Source organism: Lissotriton helveticus, chromosome 5_1, assembly GCF_964261635.1.
Source record: "Lissotriton helveticus chromosome 5_1, aLisHel1.1, whole genome shotgun sequence".
NCBI lineage: Eukaryota > Metazoa > Chordata > Amphibia > Caudata > Salamandridae > Lissotriton > Lissotriton helveticus.
The window spans coordinates 37455989-37478853 of NC_136065.1; the positions used below are offsets into that span (position 1 = coordinate 37455989).

A 22865-nucleotide genomic window follows, 5' to 3' on the forward strand; every position below is an offset into this window, starting at 1 on the left:
AAAATGTATTTATGAGGCAGTTGTTGGGCATTCCCACCAGTTCTCCCTTAATAGGATGGACCTAGGGATCACTTTCATAGCAGATGTAGTGGCTTCCAGACCTCTCGTATAGTGGCAACGCTTATGGACCACGCCCGAACTAGCCGTATATGAAGATGAGTTGAAGGATATTATGACCTTACAAGGCACAGGGAAACTCCCCTGGCTTGCTTACATTAGGAATACCTGTCAGGCATTGGGGAGGGCAAATATGTGGGCCTCTGCAGACGAAGGTTGTCTTAAGATTATAAAAAAGGCACTCCTAGAGACACACAGAGAACATAAACTGGCTCAACTATGGTGGGGGACCAAGCTTGGGTGCTTAACGTCTGGGTTCATGGAGGTAAAACAGCTATACAGGCTAAAACCGGTGTTAGATTACATCCAACCGCTTCTAGCGAAGAAGCTTTTTCTCCAATTTAGACATGGAGTGCTCCCGCTCCGATCATTCACTAATAAGTAGCAGGGCACCCTTAATCCAGATTGCCCTGGGTGTGAGCAAGTAGAGGTAACTAAAATGCATGTTCTCTTCTTCTGCCCCACTTATAGTAAGCCATGGTCTCGGCGGTTGCTGCAATTGTGCAGGAACATGGGAACCAGACATTGTTACGAGGTGTTTAGGCTTTTGTAGGATGATAGCGATACGCCTATTGTGTTTTCTATCTCCCGGTTTCTATATTTTATGTGGTGCTTTCGAGGAACTATTTTAAAGAAAGTTCCCCTAGGCAACTCATAGCTCTATCTCATCTACCTAGTTTGCTATGCCATGCACCCTTTGTCGTGGAATATTGTCCGGATGCAATTAATGTATTGCACGGTTATCCATTTGCAAATTATTTATTCCTAAGGTGTTTTAAATATTTGGAGCTTCATTTAGTTTTTTATACACATGAACTAATTTTTACAATTTGTACCATTGATGTGTTTTAGTTTTGTTTAAAGAAATTGCTTCTTGCTTACTGCACCTATATTTACTCCTTATTCCGCAGGTAATGGAAGATTCATACTCTATGTATACTGCACAACTCTCTGCACAGAACACCGAGTAGGCTTGGGGAGTTAATTCAAAATGCTCCCAAGAATGTTTTTTTTAGTTTCTTTTATATAATCAAAGTATATGGTTGTTTTTATATGATGTGTTTATACTTGGTATAATATAGTGGTTTATTCTATGTGCTTTATGGCTTTTTAAGCCAAAATAAAGATATTTGATTGACTGACTGTTATGTGGTAAATGCCAAATTCTGCGGTAATTTCCCATTCAATAGTCCCAGAATACTCCAGGAACTGAGTTGCTCACAGTTTTCAAGCCTAGCAGTATCATTAATGTGAGGTGTGAAATTACTGCATCTGAATTTCCGATAAACTTAGCATGAATGTCCAGGGGGAAGAATGATTTAAACAAAGGAAATGCGGCAGCACGTATACAGAATAGAGATAAGAAGAAATCTAGAAAAATCTTGAAAAGGCAAAGTTTAGAGACACAAATCAAGTAACTGTACTCTGATGTGAGTGCACGTTACCACTAAATGCCATACAATACCATACCACACAATACGATACCGCCATCCCATTCCATCCATCACCACCATACCAAACCATCCCATTCCAGTATACCATATTATACAATTGTCGTAATTTGGCAGCACCTGAGTTAGCATTTAGCTCAGCTACACAAACTTTTACCGTTAACTTGACCAAATGTGCAGGGGCCATTTTGTATTCTCTAGCTTCCATTTTGTATGAACATGCTGCCTCGTGGTCAGCATGCCCTTTTGTCCTTTCTCTGTACCAATGACCATTTGCCTTGCCCAGCAACAGGCTATTTTTAGTACTGGTCAAGCACACCCATGCGCATTTGCATACTGACTGGTCATCTCTCAGGAATGTCCTCCAAAACTGACCAGTGGTACTAAACTCCTCCCACATGTTGGCTGTGTTCCAAAAATGCCCTTATATGTACCTAAAACTGTGAAAGAGTATAACGCCTACCTTTTTATTACTGTTAACCTGTATAAAAGAGGTCGCACACCAATGTTCGGTGTGATACTTCTTGCATTGCCGAAGGGTGCTGTAGGAATGTACCACCACCCTATGCGGTCTTAATAAACTTGTCTTTTGCATTTCCAGTTTCCGTGCCAACTTCTATTCTAAGGTGTTCGAGAGTTTTAGCAGAGTATGTAGACCTGACTGAACCCGATACAACAAATTGGCGACCACGAAAGGATTCATCGGCGACTCGGATGCCCGAAGGAGAGGTCGCGACGAAGGATTGGAAACTCGCCATGGACGCGTACGCTGCCATTGAGTGACCCGAGTCTTGGCACCCACGGTGTTTCTTCCTTTCCTTCTGATCTGACCTTCCAGGTGGCGCCAGTCCTCGACTGAGATCCTGATCGGTTGGATTGTCGCGTAGTGCCCGTTTGGCTGATTCGATTAAAGAACTTGGCAGTTGGAACCTGGACGTTTTGAGGATACTTGGTAAGCTTATGATTGGTAAGGTAGTCTACTGACACTTACTGTGGCTTTTTGAATTTGTTTGAGTTAGCTAACGTTTGGACCTATGAATTTGACTTATATGTGGAGTGCACCTCAAATAGGCAGGAATGTAGGGATATTTCTCTGAATTTGTATTTGTTTGAACGGCACACCGCGTGTAAAACATATTAAGTGCCATTTTATGTAGTATCACGTTTTCGTGATATTTTGACATGCCTGTTCTCAGCACACTTCGAGGAATGTGCTGTTTTGGAAATGGTACCAATTATCGATTAAATGAATCACAGCCAGCTCCCCCAGAGGGGACACCTAATCGCGATATGTACGTAAAATTTGGCCTTCCCCCTATAATGTATATTACATTATGGCATAAATATACCAAAGCCGATCGTGAATTGCAATGGCCACTACATGGGTCATTTGACTTGCGAAAGGTTCAATATGTAGAGCAGTGTTTGTTTCAGCGCAGGTCTAGACAGGATATGTTTGATTGTGTGCGTATGTGGGAGAAAGCGGTGCGTGAACGAATGAAGCGTGAGGAAGCCTTGGCGGATAAGGAGCAGTGAAAGGCTGCTCGTGACAAAGCTTTACAGCTGCAGGAAAAAGAATTGCAGGAACAGAAAGAGAGGGAGACTCGAGAAACTAATTTACAGGTTAATGGTCAGTTCCCTATTCGACGTCCTCTTTATCCTGTCCTTACTAATGAATCTGATGATATTGTATTGCTAGATCGTTGCCCGCCTCCGTATGTTTCGCCTACGGCTTCGGATGAGGACTCGGATGAGGACGATCAGAATAAGCAGCGTACCAGGTTAACTGCTGATCGAGCTACGGAATTGCGCGGGTTTGCTCGTAAACTTAATAGAAAGGCTATAACTGTTTCAGAGATTGATGATAGTATGGGTGGATGGTCTGATAAAGAACGATTTTACTTTCTGGACCATTTTGGAGATGAAGTTGTCGAACGATTTAGAAAGTATTCCTCTGAGTTGGAACCTAAGGATATATTAGTTGGTCGTGATAACTTTCGTAAAGGTCTTTTTGTTCTTACAGATGCAGATACGTTTTTCCAGCGTTTGGTTCAGCTACGGGATGAAGCGTCACGACTACGGGCGTCGCAAAAGAAATCGGGTTCGTCTGTGTCTGGACCAACGTAAGTATCTAAAGCCTATGCAAAAAGCTGCGCCTTTGTATGTTCCTCCTAAAGGGCATGGCACAGATGACGATAAAATGTCCAAAGATGCGAAGGGTTATTTTATATATAACTGGGTTTATACACCTTGGAATAGAACTGATGTTATGGCGCTTAAGAATGCTTTGCCTGACCCCCGTAAAAACCCAGCAGCTTTCTATGAAGGTGTGGAAGGTGCTATTTCTTTGTGTGTTATGACATTAGTTGATATTGATTTGTTCTTTGGGCTGATATTACCTCCTGATATGTGGAGGGCGATTCATAAGTTTGATGATCGAACGATTTTAGGTGCAGATTGGAAGGACATAGCTCGAGCTGATTTAGACAGGGAACCCGCGTGTAAACCATGCCGGTTAATATTAGACCTCCCAGAAGCTATTTTGACTAAATTAAAAACGCTTGTTCCCCCTAAGAAAATTGATTGGACAATGTTGGCTTCTTGTAAACAGAAGCCGGACGAATCGGTCTCTGACTTCTTTTCACGGTTTGAGGAAGCGTTTCATGATTACAGTGGTCAATTATTAACAAAAGATACAGGCAGGCATTTGTTCGTTGATAAGTATGTGGCTAATCTCCTACCGGAGATTGCAAAACGATTAAAGGCTAGTGAAAGTTCATGGACCACGGCAACCCCTGCTTCTTTATTGACTATGGCTCAATATTATGAACGACAGGAATTGGAGGCTAAGGAAAGTAGCGATAAGAAAGCGAAAGATTTGAAGACGAAGGTGATGTTGGCTCAGGTTTACGCTACGCAGCCGAGAGGGAATGATAGAGGTAGACGAGGATCGTATAGTGCGTCTTCTCCCCGTTCCGATATTTCTGAGGATCAGTGTGCATACTGTAAACAGTTTGGACATTGGGTTTCGGATTGTCCAGTGCTTCGAGAACAGCGTAATCAGCGTGGTCGAGGAAGTGGAAGGTCGCGGAATAGTTATTCAGGACCGAGGGGTGGAGCGAATGATCGTGGAAGGTTTGAAGCAAGGGGTCGTGGACAGGCAGACCATAATACTTTTGATCGACGCAATCAGTATCAGATAGCTTTCACCAACGACCCCGCCACCGCCAGAGCCAACCTACACGAAGGGATGACAGACGTAGCCTAGTGGATGATGAGCAGCCGCCTGAAACTGAACTCGGACAAAGCGGAAGTCCTCATCCTGGGATCCTCACCTTCTGCCTGGGACGACTCCTGGTGGCCCCCCGCCCTGGGCAGCGCACCCAAACCAACAGACCACGCACGCAACCTGGGCTTTATCCTGGACTCCTCCCTCTCCATGACCAGACAAGTCAACGCCGTCTCCTCGTCATGCTTCAACATCCTGCGTATGCTACGTAAGATCTTCCGGTGGATCCCCACCAAGACCAGGAAGACGGTCACCCAGGCCCTTGTCACCAGCCGCCTGGACTACGGCAACTCCCTCTACGCCAGAACCACCGCCAAACTCCAGAAGAGACTCCAGCGGATCCAGAACGCCTCAGCACGACTCATCCTGGACATCCCCCATCGCAGCCACATCTCCGGACACCTGAGAGATCTGCACTGGCTACCGGTCAACAAGAGAATCACCTTCCGTCTCCTCACCCACGCACACAAGGCCCTACACAACCAAGGCCCAGGATACCTCAACAGCCACCTCAACTTCTACGCTCCCACACGCCAACTTCGATCGACCGGCCACGCCCTCGCCGCCGTCCCCCGCATCCGAAGAGCCACCACAGGAGGAAGGTCCTTCTCCTACCTGGCCGCCAAGACTTGGAACTCCCTCCCGAACCACCTCCGCCGGACCCAGGACCACCTCGCCTTCAGGAAACAGCTCAAGACCTGGCTGTTCGAGCAGTAGCGGACCCCCCCTCCCCTTGCGCCTTGAGACCCTCCGGGTGAGTAGTGCGCTATATAAATGCTGTGATTGATTGATTGATTGATTGAATCTTCCGAGTCACAGGATAATCGTTATGCATAGGATTGCGTAGGATGGGGTGTGGAATTGGTTGAAGTACCAGTTGATCAAAGGGGTCCATATATATCAGCACATGTTTTGGGTTCTACTGATCAGTTTCTGGTTGATACAGGAGCTACTCGTAGCGCTTTGTCCAAATACTTGGTTCCAAGAGCCCCCCTGTCTGGCAAAACGATTACAGCAATAGGGTTTGATGGAACACCTTCTCTTAGCCCACTGTCTCAACCCGTTACACTTTACATTGATAAATTTGCTGCCCCATGTCCGTTTTTGTTGTCTCCGAACACACTAGATAATATTGTGGGACTTGATATGCTAAAACATTTTCGAGCAACAATACGCTGTGCCCCTGAAGGGGTGCGGGTTATTTTGAATGAGAATTATCCAGAAGTTGAGAGATTTTACCTCCTTCAAAAGGCCGATGTGTTAGCTTCTCTTCCAAAAACGTTGTGGGCCACTTCCGATACTGATTTGGGACACATGATTATTCCTCCAGTACGTATTACCGTAAAGGAGGGAGTATCTCTGCCTCGTGTCCCACAATACAAAATTTCTAGAGAAGGCAAAATTGCATTGACACACATTGTGCATGATTTGATTATGGCAGGGGTGGTTGAGGAAGTCCCCTATAATGTTTGTTACAGCCCAATTCTTCCGATCCTTAAGAAAGACACAGACACCAAGATCTATCGTTTTATTATTGATTTGAGGGAAATCAATAGGATAGTAGTGCCTCAGTACCCGGTGGTGTCTGATATTACCACCTTACTTACTTTGGTTCCGCCCACAGCAACTACCTTTACGGTCATTGACCTAAAGAATGCTTTTTTTTCAATTCCCATACATCCTGATAGCCGATATCTCTTTGGCTTTACATTAAATAACAAATCGTATAGATTTTGTAGGGTTCCTCAAGGCTACACAGAAAGTCCTAGCATTTATAGTCAGGCTTTAAAAAGACAGCTTGATTCTTTCGACTTACAGGCTGGGGTGGCTCTTATTCATTATGTGGATGACATTTTGCTTGCAGCAGATACACAGGAACAATGTGAGGAGAGCACTTTTTCTCTGCTTTCTTTTCTTGCTAAGCATAATCACAAGGTTTCAAGGAAGAAGTTGCAATATTGTAGACCAAAGGTGACCTACCTCGGTCATCTTTTGTCTAAGGAGGGGCGCGCATTGACATCAGATCGAATTCAAGCAGTTTTAGATACACCAGTCCCCCGCACTCAGAAAGATGTACGTGCTTTCATAGGTTTGACGTCCTTTTGTAGGCAATGGATACTATGATTTTCACACATTGTAAAACCTTTGTTAGCATTGTTATCCAAAACTACACCGATTCCCATTGAATGGACAGATGAATGTCAGAATGCTTTTAAACAATTAAGACAAGCTCTTTGTTCTGCACCAGTGCTAGGTACACCTGATTATACAAAGATCTTTACATTGTATGTACACGAAAAAGATGGGTGCGCATTGTCAGTCTTAGTGCAGAAACACGGAGACAAACAAGAGACCGTGTGTGTATTTCTCAGCGGTACTCGACCCTGTGGCTCGAGGACTCCCTGGATGTTTTCGAGCAGTTGCAGCAACAGCAATAGCTATACGACAGAGTGAGGGAATAGTTTTGTCACACAAATTGTTGGTGTTAGTTCCCCATGCGGTAGATGCTTTATTGAATCAAACGAAAACACAGCATCTAACTAATGCCCGCCTAACAGGATGCGAGCTAACGCTGTTGGCGCCACATATTACACTGAAGAGATGTGCCACTTTGAACCCTGCTACTTTATTGCCATATCCTGTTGCTGAGACCCAGAAGGAAGAACAACATGATTGTGTTTTTCTGACTGAGGAACAAACAAAGGGTCGTATCGATTTACAGGATACGCCATTTCCAGATGTAGATGGGGAACTGTGGGTTGATGGATCGTGTTTAAAGTTGCCAGATGGTATGACCTCTGCAGCCTATGCGATCACGACACTCAAGACAGTGGTAGAAGCAGCACGAATACCGCAGAAATCGGCCCAAGCAGCTGAATTAATAGCCTTAACGAAAGCATGCGAGTTAAGTGCTGGATTATGTGTGAACATCTACACTGATAGTCGTTATGCTTTTGGAGTAGTGCATGATTTCGGCCTACTCTGGAAGGAACGAGGGTTCCTGACCTCACATGGAATGCATATTATGCATGGAGAATTGGTACGTGATCTCCTGAATGCACTATTATGTCCAAAGAAAGTTGCGATAATCAAATGTAGTGCGCATAAGAAGGTGACAGACAAAATAGGACAAGGAAACGCTTTTGCAGATCGCATAGCGAGAGAGACTGCCATGTTACAAAATGTCTCTCCCATGTATGTGGTGAAATCGCAGGCTGAGCGATGGCACGATGCTAGAGAAGAAATACTAGACATACAGAAATCAGTTTCTGAAGCAGAGCTTAATCAATCAATCAATCAATCACAGCATTTATATAGCGCACTACTCACCCTGAGGGTCTCAAGGCGCTGGGGTGGGGGGGTCTGCTACTGCTCGAACAGCCAGGTCTTGAGCTGCTTCCTAAAGGTGAGGTGGTCCTGGGTCAGGCGGAGGTGGGTCGGAAGGGAGTTCCACGTCTTGGCGGCCAGGTGGGAGAAGGACCTTCCTCCTGTGGTGGCTCTTCGGATGCGGGGGACGGCGGCGAGGGCGTGGTTGGTCGATCGAAGCTGGCGTTTGGGAACGTAGAAGTTGAGGCGGCTGTTGAGGTATCCTGGGCCTTGGTTGTGTAGGGCTTTGTGTGCGTGGGTGAAGAGCCGGAAGGTGATTCTCTTGTTGACAGGGAGCCAGTGCAGGCCTCTCAGGTGCCCGTAGATGTGGCTGTGGCGGGGGATGTCCAGGATGAGTCGTGCTGAGGTGTTCTGGATCCGCTGGAGTCTCTTCTGGAGTTTGGCGGTGGTTCCGGCGTAGAGGGAGTTGCCGTAGTCCAGACGGCTGGTGACGAGGGCCTGGGTGACCGTCTTCCTGGTCTCGGTGGGGATCCATCGGAAGATCTTATGTAGCATGCGCAGGATGTTGAAGCACGACGAGGAGACGGCGTTGACTTGTCTGGTCATGGAGAGGGAGGAGTCCAGGATGAAGCCCAGGTTGCGTGCGTGGTCTGTGGGTTTGGGTGCGTTGCCCAGGGCGGGGGGCCACCAGGAGTCGTCCCAGGCGGAGGGTGAAGATCGCAGGATGAGGACTTCCGTCTTGTCCGAGTTCAGTTTCAGGCGGCTGTTCATCATCCACTTGGCAACGTCTGTCATCCCTTCGTGTAGGTTGGCTCTGGCGGTGGTGGGGTCGTTGGTGAGGGAGAGGATCAGCTGGGTGTCGTCGGCGTAGGAGATGATGTTGAGGTTGTGCTGGCGTGCGATGGCTGCGAGGGTGCTCATGTAGACGTTGAAGAGTGTTGGGCTGAGCGAGGAGCCTTGAGGGATGCCGCAGATGACTTTGGTGGCCTCCGATCTGAACGGGGGGAGGCGGACTCTCTGTGTCCTTCCGGCGAGGAAGGAGATGATCCACTCCAGTGCCTTCTCCTGGATTCCGATGTTGCTGAGGCGCTGTACTAGGGTACGGTGGCAGACAGTGTCGAAGGCCGCGGATAGGTCCAGGAGGATGAGGGCCGCTGTTTCTTCGTTGTCGAGCAGGGCTCGGATGTCATCGGTAGCTGCGATCAAGGCGGTCTCGGTGCTGTGGTTGGCCCGGAAGCCAGACTGCGAGAGGTCGAGGGAGCCGTTCGTCTCGAGGAAGGCGGCCAGTTGCTTGTTGACGGTCTTCTCGATGACTTTTGCAGGAAACGGGAGCAGCGAGATGGGGCGGTAGTTCTTGAGGTCGGTGGGGTCGGCTGATGGCTTCTTAAGTAGGGCGCTGAGTTTGGCATGCTTCCAGCTCTCCGGGAAGGTCGCGGTGTCGAAGGAGGTGTTGATGATGTCCCGCAGGTGGGGTGCGATGACAGCGTCGGCCTTGTTGAAGACGTGGTGAGGGCAGGGGTCTGTCGGAGATCCGGAGTGGATGGAGTTCATCGTGTGGACTGTGTCTTCGGTGCTGATCGGGGTCCAGGCGCGGAGGGTGGTTGTGGGGGGCGGTGGTTCGGTCGTGGCGTGCGTCGGTTGAGTGCTGAAGCTTACAACTTGGGCAACAGAGGGAGTGTTGGACGATGAGGGTTGTTGGCGTAGCAAAGATATGGAGAGATGGAAATTGCCTGCCGCCTATTTGCAAGCAATGGTTCAAATGACACATGGCTGGCACATGTTGGAGCTCTTGCAATTACTAAATTGCTTACACGAGTCTGGGAGCATCCTGAGATTGCTAGTACGGCCAAGAGAATAGTACAGACCTGTCTGATTTGCTTACAGTACAATCCTGCTAAAGGGACTTATACTCCTAAAGGAGGGTTTGTTCCATCTACTGCACCATTCGAAGTACTGCAAATGGATTACATTCAGCTGGAGCGTTGTAATAACCTCAAGTATGTCTTAGTGGTGGTGTGTGCCTTCAGCAAATGGATTGAGGCTTACCCCACGAAAGATAATACAGCATTGACAACAGCTAAGATGTTACTCAAGGAGTACTTCCCACGCTATGGTGTTTGTACGTTTTTGTGGAATCATAATGATCCTCATTTCATTGGGAAAGTAGTGGAGTACGTCCTGAAAGGATTGGGAATCAAGCAAAGGTTCCATGCTGTATTTCATCCACAGTCAGCAGGTTTGGTAGAAAGGTATAATGCAACCTTGAAGCTGAAGCTAGCAAAGATCGTGGCATCTACGTCTTTGAAATGGCCAGACACTTTGCCTTTGGCATTACTGTCTATTAGATCAGTGCCACATTCTCGATCTGGCCTCACACCTTATGAAGTGGTGTTTGGAAGGCCTATGAATATTTGGGGAGTTCCTAAGCCTCGTTTGATACATAATGTGCCTTGTATAATGATGAACGATTATTTGGCACGATTAACAAATGATTTACTTTCTATTCATCAACAGGTTCGAGAAGCCCTCCCCGATAATTCCAGTGGAGAGGCTCACGATCTCCGTCCTGGGGATTACGTTATGGTACGTGCGTTCGAGAGAGCCAGCAGTTTGGAGCCGAGATGGCGTGGCCCTGAACAGATACTGCTGACAACTCGGACTGCTGTACGAGTCACGAACAAGAAGCGGTGGATCCATTCTACTCACTGCCGTCGTGTTTCACCGGATCTGGTGAATCCTGCAGTGTTGTCTGATTACCGAGACATCTTGGATGCAGAGAAGAGCCCAGCTATCACGCTTAACGAATCAGAGAGAGCCTTCCCGGACCACACTGTTTCTGATGGAGTGAAGTATAATCTACGTTCGAGGAAATAATTGTTTGTTCAAGACTGGTTTGTTAACATTCTGAGGTTTGTGAAAACGGAAGCCGGGAATATCATGGGGGGGGGGATCAGTTCTGTCCAGTGTAGCGACACCCGTCTTGAATCTCGGAGAAGACACCAGCGGCAGCCTCAGTTCTCAGCACTAACTTTTTATTTTTTAGTTTTGCTTTTGAAGAACTTTGTTTTGTGAACGATGGCACCTGCTACAACGAGAAATAAGAAAATTCTTGGTGCTGTGCTTTTTGTTACGACTATAGTGGTAATAGCAGTAATAGCTTGGACTATAGAACGATTGCTTCCTGCACGAGAATATTTACTGCCTACCACTCCAAGCCCATCTGAACATTTCCATTTTACTTTGCCTTATCATGAAGAGAGACATAGGCAGACTTATTTGAATAACAGTTTCATTCAGATTTTGCATCACACCCACAATATGACTAATACTACGAACTGTTGGGTATGTGGAATGTTGCCTGGACATCAGAAGAAAGGAGGAACTCCACTTATTCCGCTCCCGTTTTCTCATAATGGTTCCTGTAATGCTTGGTACACTCTTCTTTTTACTCTAAGATGGCCAACAAAAGGTGGACTACTCTTCCGATTAAATAATGAATATGCTACTTACCAGTATGCATCTGTTCTTGGCATGTAGGGCTGCTAACATTCATATCTTTTGCATTAGATCGCCGCCTAGTGTTGGGTAGCATATTCAGTTCGAGGCATAGCATCTGTTCTTGGCATGTAGGGCTGCTAAATTCATATCTTTTGCATTAGATCGCCGCCTAGTGTTGGGTCCGGATGATCGCACATTGTTGTCCTGGAAGAGTCTTCGAAGTATCCTGAGATAGGTGGCTCCTCCCCTGGACTACAGTGCGCATGGGCATCGGCTCCATCCCCAGATTGTTTTTAGCCATTGTGGCAGAGATGGAGTGTAAAGTGTAAAGGATGTCCATGCTAATGATTGAATGCAAGAGTATGTCTGCAGCTGCGACAGGCACCGGGGAGGAGGGTGGGCGATATGAATGTTAGCAGCCCTACATGCCAAGAACAGATGCATACTGGTAAGTAGAATATTCAGTTCGAGGCATGTGGGCTGCTAAATTCATATCTTTTGCATAGAATATATAGCAGTCCCTCCATTAGCGGCGGTTGCCCGTGCCAGCTGCAGAAACTTGAAAAAGTGTTTTGAGAACAGCCTGTCCTACAGCTGCTTGCTGCTTGGAATGCACATCAACACAGTAGTGTTTTGTAAAGGTATGTGGTGTAACCCACGTGGCTGCTCTGCAAATATCTTCTAAAGGAATGTTCCCAAGGAAAGCCATAGATGCCCCCAATTTGCGTGTGGAGTGCGCCCTTGGGGGTATTTTTAAGGTACGTTTAGCCTTTTGATAACAGATTTGGATGCACTTAACAATCCACCTGGCTATTCCTGCTTTGGAAATAGGGTTGCCCTTGTGCTGTGGCGAGAAGGCAACAAAAAGCTGTTTTGTTTTCCTAAAGTGTTGTGTCCTGTCAATATAGTACATCAACGCCCTCCTGACATCCAAAGTATGAAGCATTCTTTCCGCCACCGTTTGCGGGTTTTGGAAGAATGCAGGCAAGTCAATAGTTTGGTTGAGATGAAACTGTGACACCACCTTCGGAAGGAATTTGGGGTTAGTACGCAGTACCACCCTATTTGGATGAATCTGAATGAATGGCTCTTGGATTGTGAGCGCTTGCAGCTCACTAACACGCCTCAGTGACGTAATAGCTATTAGGAAAGCTACTTTCCACGTTAGGAACTGGAGTTCACACGAGTGTAGTGGCGCAAAAGGTGGTCCCATCAGCCTGGTGAGGACCACATTGAGGTTCCACACCGGAGCTGGCGGTGTTCTTGGGGGAATGACTCGTTTCAGGCCTTCAAGAAAAGCTTTAATGGCAGGCACTCTGAAGACAGAGAGATGCTGCCTGTTCTGAAGATAAGCTGCTATGGCGGATAGATGTATCCGAATGGAAGTGTACGCTAGATTGCACTTGTAAAGATGTAACAGATAGCAAATGATGTCAGGGATAGATGCATCTAGCGGGTTGATGTTATTGTCCGTACAGTAAATGACAAAACGCTTCCATTTTGCAGCATAGCATGCTCTGGTAGTTGGCTTTCTTGCCTCCTTGATGATGTCCATGCATTCTGGAGGTAGGTGAAGGTATCCAAACTCTAGGACTTCAGGAGCCAGATCGCCAGGTTGAGCTGTTGCGGATCTGGATGCTGAATGTCTCCATGGTTCTGCGTCAAAAGTCTGGGCGTGAGGCGCAGCCTTTGATGCGGCACCACTGAGAGTTCGAGAAACGTGGTGTACCATGCTTGGCGCGCCCACGTTGGAGCAACCAGGATGAGAGTCATCGAGTGCTGCCTTAGTTTTCTTGCCACCAGCGGTATCAGAGGGGCTGGCGGAAAAGCGTACGCAAATCTGCCTGACCAGTTCATCCATATCGCATTCCCCTGCGACTGTGGGTGAGGGAACCTGGCGGCAAAGTGTTGGCATTTTGCGTTTTCGTTTGTGGCAAACAGGTCTATCTCCGGATGACCCCACTGCTGGAAGTACGGGCGGAGTACAGATGGGTGTAACTCCCACTCGTGCATTTGATGGCTGTATCTGCTGAGCAGATCCGCCATCTGATTGTCCTTGCCCGGGAGGTGTTCTGCCATGAGGAAAATGTTCCTCTGAATGGCCCACTTCCACATGCTCTGAGCCAGATGAGACAGCTGTGGCGAGTGGGTGCCCCCCTGCTTTTGAATGTAGTACATCGCGGTCGTGTTGTCCGTCCGGACTAACACTACCTTGTTGCACAGATGTACCTTGAAGGACTTGAGCGCCATGAAGATTGCCATCAGTTCCAGATAGTTGATGTGCATCTTCTGTTGCTGCGTCGTCCATAGTCCCTGCACTGTGTAAGTGAGCAGATGAGCTCCCCATCCCTGGAGAGATGCGTCCGTTGTCAGGATAATCTGTGGCACTGGCTCCTGGAACAGTCGGCCCTTGCAAAGGTTGTGTGGAGTCCACCAATGCAGAGAGTCGTATGCCCGACTGGTAACCAACACTAGGTCTGTCAATTGTCCCTGAGCCTGTGTCCACTGATTTGCTAAGCACTCCTGGAGCGGACGCATATGTAAACGTGCGTGAGGGACTATGAAGATGCAGGAAGCCATCATGCCAATCAACTGCATGAACACTCTCGCTGGAAGCGAGTGTTGTGGTCTGAACTTTTGGATTAGAGACTGCATGCTGTCTATCCTGACTTGGTTTGGCTGAGCCATGGCCGTCAGGGTATTGATCGTCGCACCTAGAAACTGCCGGCTGAAGATGCGACTTTGGGTAGTTCAACGAGAAGCCCAGATCGTGAAGGAGGTGAATGGTAGTCGACATGTCCGCGGCGCACTGTTGTTCCGACTTGGCTTGAACGAGCCAGTCGTCTAGGTAGGGGTAGACATGGATGTTCTTCCTCCTGAGGTGCGCCGCTACTGTCGCCAGACACTTGGTAAACACTCTTGGGGCTGTGGTCACTCCGAAGGGTAGGACCTTGAACTGATAATGCTTGCCGTGGATAGTGAACCTGAGGTATTTTCTGTGGGACGGGTGTAGTGGAATGTGGAAATAAGCATCCTTGAGGTCTAAGGTTGCTAAGAAGTCCCCTTGGTTTAACAAGGGAAGAATCTGTTGCAGTGTAAGCATATGGAAATGTTCTGACTGTATATACAGGTTGAGGGGACGCAGATCCAGAATGGGTCTGAGAGATCCGTCCTTCTTTGGAATAAGGAAGTACAGGGAATATACCCCTGTGCCTTCCTCCTCCACTGGCACGAGCTCGATTGCGCCTTTTTGCAGCATCACCACTACTTCCTGCTGCAATAAGTGCAAATGCTCTGCGGACATAGGCCGTTGCCTTGGTGGAATGTTGGGTGGAGTGGACTTTAACTCTAGACAATAACCGTACTGGACAAGTTGTCGTACCCACCTGTCTGTGGTGATGTTTGTCCAGACTGGCAGGAACTGCTGGAGTCTCCCCCCGACAGGTGTTAAATGGTCGGGGGCAGTGACAGAGAGTCACTGTTTGTTTGGGGCAGAGGAGCGGGAATTGTTGTTTCCTCTGCCACGTCCTCTGGTGCTGTTTCCTCGATAACCCCCTTTGTTCTGCTTGGGGTACGAGGACTGTGCTCCACCTCTAGAGAATTGTGACTGTTGACCCATCTGTCCTCTGGTGACTCCACGTGCACCTGAGCGACTAAAAGTGTTGCCCCGGAACTGTTGTGATTGTAGGGCCCCCATAGACTTAGCAGTTTCGTTGTCTTTCTTAATCTTTTCGAGGGTGGTGTCAACATCAGGACCAAACAGTCTATCAGGATTGACGGGCTGATTGAGTATGGTTGTTTGAATGTCCGGTTTAAACCCCGATATGCGGAGCCATGCCTGTCGTCTCAGCATGACGCTAGTGTTAATAGCCCTAGCTGCTGTGTCTGCGGCATCAAGTGCACACTTTATGGCTGCATTGGAGATTAGTTTGCCCTCCTCTATAAGCAGTTTGGTACCCTCTTGAAACTGCGGAGGCAGGTGTTGTAAAACTTGCTCTAGGGTGTCGTAATGCGCCCTATCATAACGTGCCAATAGTGCCTGTGTATTCGCAATACGCCAGAAATTGGCAGCCTGCGCAGCTACCCTTTTGCCCCCTGCCTCCAGCACTTTTGACTCCTTGTCCAGGGGAGGAGCTTCACCCGTCGTTTGGGAGTTCGCCCTTTTGCGGGCATTTGCGACCACAAGGGAGTCAAGCGGCAACTGTCCCCGAATGTATGCAGGGTCTGCAGGTGCTGGTCTGTACTTCTTCTCGATGCGTGGATTGACCACCCTCGCCCTGGTAGGTTCTTTAAAGATGTCCGCAGCATGCTTAAGGACCCCTTTGAGCATAGGCAGTGTCTTTACTGTCCTTTCAGAGACTGAAAAAGTGTCAAATAGAAAGTCTTCTTCTACTGGGTCAGCATGCATGTCCACATCATGATTAGCAGCTGCCCGTTCAATGAGTGCATGAAAACCTGCAGAATCTTCTGTTGGGGATGCACGTGCACTGAAAGGCTGTGGGTCCTGCCCCACATTCTGGGTGCCTTGGTCACCTATGTCATCATAGGAATCTTGCTGTGCATCGGGTTCATTGATGGGGAAAGTGTATTGGTCATCTTCTCCATATCCCTCACCCTCAGAGTGTTCTGGGGAAGGTGTTGGGCTCCTTCTAGGAGGAGGCTGTATAGGTTCCATCAGGGCTGAAGCGTCCTGAGCAAGCCTTTTCTTCTTCAGTGGGATAACATAGGAGTCCACTGGTTGTGAAGTGATCTTTCTTTTGTAAAGGGTCAATTTGCCCGTGTCTGCGTCGATAAAACGCTCAGAATCGTCTCCAGAGTCGAGTAGGCGACCTGAAACTGCTCCAGACGTTGACGATTCCGATGTCTTTGGCGCCGATTTTGGCGTAAAGGCCTTCGGTGCCTCCTTTGGCGGCAGAAGGAAGAGAAGTTTACCAGCAGGCTTTGCCGGCATGTCCATCGGCTTCTGGGGCGACGGCGTCGGAGCCGACGTAGCAGAGGCCTTCTCCCGAATTCTCTGTAGTGAAGAGGCGATGGGGGACGCGTCACTGACAGCGGCACTTGGCGCCGACGAGGAGGCCTTCACCTTGCCTTCGGATCCGACGTCTTGTTGGCCCTTCTGAGTCTTAGACGTTGATGCTGCAGCCGTAGACACAGAGTCCTTGGACCGATGTGTTGAGCTTCCAGCTTTCGATCCGTGTGATTTTGCCGGCTCCGTCTCCACCACGCGTCCGACTAACGACGTCCCAGTCGGAACCGGAGTCTTGTCGCTGGCTTTGGCGGGCTTTGACGGCGTCGCACCGGTTGACCCGTGCCGAACTCCCTCCTTAGAGGAAACCTTCTCTGCCGACGATTTCGACACTGTCGAATCAACAGTTTTCTTCGACTTCTGTGGACCGGGGGCCGACGGAGTCGATGAGGCAGCGGGTTTTGGTGTTTTTGGTGGAACGGCCGCCATCTTAGGGACGCTCGAATCCGTAAGTTTCGGTTTCGTTTTCGGGTCGGCCATTTTAGGTGTAGTCGAAACCGTTGGTTTCAGTTTCGGTTTCGATACGGGCTGCGCAGCAAGTATGTCCGTGGCCGGGCCTGAAGGCGGGGCCGTGGCTTGCGGTACGGGGTCTTGGGTAAGGCCGACTGGCGATCCCGTGACCCGAGCCTGATCCGCCTAACCTTCGGGGCATAGCTCATCCCCTGAGCTATCTTCCGCGGCCCCATAAACTTCTTCGACGTCCCCTACCTCGTCGACTTATTCAAGGCCTTGACCCACGACTCCGTCGTCGTCTTCCGGATCCGCCTCGATGTCCATCGCGGGCGGTGAAATTTGAAGATGATGGCTCTGGCCCTCCTCTTCTTGGTCGCCGAAGAGGTTTTCTGGATCCGGGGCCGCTTGTCTGGCCTCAAGGCGCACCGCGCGCCGAAGCTTGAGTGTCTTCTTTGACCTGAATCTGGAGCAGGCCATGCAGTTGTCCTCGTTGTGGTCCGGCGAGAGGCACTTGTTACAGACCGGGTGCACATCGATATGTGGGTATTTCGACCCACAGACGGGACAGTATTTAAACGGGCTCCGCTCCATGCTGAAAAGTTGCGGTCGTGTTGCGATGAGAAGGCCTCAATGTATTTTCACCAATCAGAGACTTGTAAATATGTCCAGTTTGCATGTGATTACTGTTATTGATACAAAGGCTGATCTCTGCATTCGTAATAAAGGAACTATCCCTGTAGGAAGAAGCGAATGTAATACTACTCTCACTTTTGATACACCAAATGGTATCACTTTTGTAGCTTCACGTAACACGTACTTTATTTGTGGAAATAAGGGATACCATCGTCTTCCCATTGGATGGTTAGGAACTTGTTATATATCTTTTGTGCTGCCACCTGCGTTTATTGTTCCGCCTATGTATCATAATGACTTTGTATTATATCACGGTTTCATACTGAATAGAGTCAAGAGAACATTAGAAATTGAAAACATAGACCAAACTGACACCTCTTTACAGCAATATGTAGATTTTAATTTAGGCCTGTTTTCCTTTGTTGGTGCTGCATTAAACAGTAGGAAAATAAGACGGCTAACACGTGTTGTGGAAGCTGTTGCTAATGAAACTGCCTCTGCTTTGGGAAACATAACTGAAGAACTTCAGATCACTAGAATTGTGACGCTCCAGAACCGAATGGTTCTAGACGTAGTGCTAGCTGACCGTGAGGGTGCATGCCGTATCATCGGTAGCAGTTGTTGTGTATACGTGCCAGATAACTCACCTTCTGTGTACGATGCTATTTCCAAATTGCATAAAATTGCTGCTGAAATTCACCCCGAGAATGGTACATGGACATTCTCTAACTGGTTCTGGACTCTACTTAGCACATGGGGTTGGAAATTATTAACTATTCTATGTTTAATTATTGGAATACTCTTTTTCCTTTGTTTGTGTATTCAATGTGGCCCTACCTTATGTTCTGTATGTATTACAGCCTGTATTCCATCCAAACGAGTTATTGCCAAAAACGAACAAATGATCAATGCCGAAATGATGAAGATCATGATGATTAATATTGATGACGAGTATCCTGATTACTTTCATTATGAGGTAGCTTCAGCCGTCTGTCGTAATTTGGCAGCACCTGAGTTAGCATTTAGCTCAGCTACACAAACTTTTACAGTTAACTTGACCAAATGTGCAGGGGCCATTTTGTGTTCTCTAGCTTCCATTTTGTATGAACATGCTGCCTCGTGGTCAGCATGCCCTTTTGTCCTTTCTCTGTACCAATGACCATTTGCCTTGCCCAGCAACAGGCTATTTTTAGTACTGGTCAAGCACACGCATGCGCATTTGCATACTGACTGGTCATCTCTCAGGAATGTCCTCCAAAACTGACCAGTGGTACTAAACTCCTCCCACATGTTGGCTGTGTTCCAAAAATGCCCTTATATGTACCTAAAACTGTGAAAGAGTATAACGCCTACCTTTTTATTACTGTTAAACTGAATAAAAGAGGTCGCACACCAATGTTCGGTGTGATACTTCTTGCATTGCCGAAGGGTGCTGTAGGAATGTACCACCACCCCATGGGGTCTTAATAAACTTGTCTTTTGCATTTCCAGTTTCCGTGCCAACTTCTATTCTAAGGAGTTCGAGAGTTTTACCAGAGTATGTAGACCTGACTGAACCCGATACAACACAATGATCTCACCCTATAGTACACCCACCACACCATCATAACATTCCATACCATACCAGTCCACACTATCCAATCCAATCCAATCCCATCCCACCATAACATACCATACATACCATACGATTCCGTAGCACACCACACAACACCATACCATAGCCTGCCACACTATACCACAAAATCCCATACCATACCATACCACACCACACCAAATCACACCATACCATATCTTACCACACCACACCATAGCACACCCCACCATACCATACCACACCATACTATAGCACACCAAACCATACCATAACATACCATAGGACACCATATCACACCTCACCATACCAGACCACAACATACCATACCACACCACACCACACCACACCATACCATAGCACACCACACCATACCAGACCACACAATACCACACCACACCCCACCACATCACACTATACCACACCATACCAGACTACACCATACCACACCACACCATACCACACCATATCACACCACACGTACCATAGCACACCACACCATACCAGACCACACCATACCACACCATACCATAGCACAACACACCATACCAGACCACACCATACCACACCACACCACACCATAGCACACCACACCTCAACATACCATATCTTACCACACCACACCATAGCACACCCCACCATACCATACCACACCATACCATAGCACACCAAACCATACCATATCACCATATCACACCTCACCATACCAGACCACAACATACCATACCACACCACACCATAGCACACCACACCATACCATAGAACACCACACCATACCAGACCACACAATACCACACCATACCACACCCCACCACATCACACTATACCACACCATACCAGACTACACCATACCACACCATATCACACCACACGTACCTTAGCACACCACACCATACCAGACTACACCATACCACACCATACCATAGCACAACACACCATACCAGACCACACCACACCATGCTACACCACACCACACCATACCATAGCACACCAGACTATACCACACCATACCATACCACACCATACCACACCACACCAGAACACACCATACCACACCACACCATAGCACACCACACCAGACCACACCATACCAACCATACCACGCCATACCACACCATACCAGTCCACAGCAATACAATCCAATCCAATCCCATCCCACCATCACATACCATACATACCATACCATTCCGTAGCACACCACACAACACCATACCATAGCATACCACACCACACCACACCAGACCACACCATACCAGACCACACCATACCAGACCATAGCACACCACACCATACCAGACCACACCATAGCACACCACACAAGACCATACAAGACCATAGCACACCACACCATACCTGACCACACCATACCCCAGCACACCACACCATGCCAGACCACACCATAACATAGCATAGCACACCATATCACACCATACCATAGCACACCACAAAATACCATAGAACACCACACCATACCATACCACAACATATCATAGAACACCATACCATACCACACCACACCATGCCACACCACAACACACCATGCCATACAACACCACACCAGACCACACCACTCCACACCATGCCATACCACAACATACCATAGAACACCATACCATACCACACCACACCACACCATACCACACCACAACATACCATGCCATACCACACCACACCCCACCAGACCACACCACTCCACATCATACTGCACCAAACCACACCACACGTACCATAGCACTCCACACCATACCAGACCATACCATGCCACACCATACCATAGCACAACACACCATATCAGACAACATCATACCACACAACACCACACCACACGTACCATAGCACAACACATCATACCAGACATTAGCACAACACACCATACCACACCACACCATACCAAACCACACCACAAGTACCATAGCACAACACATCATACCAGACATTAGCACAACACACCATACCACACCACACCATACCACACCACACCGTACCATAACACAACATCCCATACCAGAACATACCATACAACACCATACCATAGCACACCACACCAGACCACACCACACCACACCATACATTAGCACACCACACCATACCAAACCACACCATAACATACCATAGCACACCACAAAATACCATAGGACACCACACCAGACCACACCACAACATACCATAGAACACCATACCATACCATACCACACCACACCACACCACACCACACCACACCACACCACACCACACCATACCATACCACACCGCACCAGACCACACCACACCACACCACACCACACCACCACACCATACCATACCATACCAGACCGCACCAGACCACACCACACCACACCACACCAAACCACACCACATGTACCATACCACACAACACCATACCAGACCATACCACACCATACCATAGCACAACACACCATACCATACCAGACCACACCATACCACACCATAACACAACACACCATACCACAACACACCATACCACACCACACCACACCACACCACACCACACCACACCACACCACACCACACCACACCACACCACACCACACCACACCACACCACACCACACCACACCACACCACACCACACCAAACCAAACCACACCACACCACACCACATGTACCATACCACACAACACCATACCAGACCATACCACACCATACCATAGCACAACACACCATACCAGACCACACCATACCACACCATAACACAACACACCATACCACACCACACCACACCACACCACACGTACCATAGCACAACACATCATACCAGACATTAGCACAACACACCATACCACACCCCATCATACCACACCATACCACACCGTACCACACCTTACCATAGCACACCACACCACACCAGACCAGACAACACCACACCACACCACACCACACCACATCATACCACACCATAGCACACAACACCATACCAGACCACACCATACCAACCATACCACAACATAGCACACCACACAACACATACCACACCACAAAATACCATAGGACACCACACCCGATCACACCACAACATACCATAGAGCACCACACCATACCATACCGGACCACACCACACCACGCTACACCACACCATACCAAAGCACACCACACCATACCATACCATACATACCTTACCACACCACACCATACCATACGTACCATAGCACACACCATACCAGACCACACCATACCATACCACACCATACCATAGCACAACACACCATACCAGACCACACCAAACCATACCACACCACACCACACCATACCATACCACACCATAGCACACCACACACCATAGGACACCACAAAATACCATAGGACACCACACCATATCACACCACAACATACCATAGAACACCACACCATACCATACTGGACCACACCACACTACACCACACCATACCACGCCATACCAAAGCACACAACACCATACCAGACTATACCATACCTTACCACACCACACCATATAAAACACACC

At 48.1% G+C, this 22865-nt stretch overlaps 1 protein-coding gene across 1 annotated transcript in view; it reads right to left on the bottom strand.

The window, feature by feature from the left end:
• The window catches only part of LOC144752925 (E3 ubiquitin-protein ligase TRIM39-like), a 256584-nt gene that overhangs the window by 98153 nt on the left and 135566 nt on the right, over nucleotides 1–22865 (bottom strand). The gene's annotated exons all lie outside the window — the stretch shown is intronic.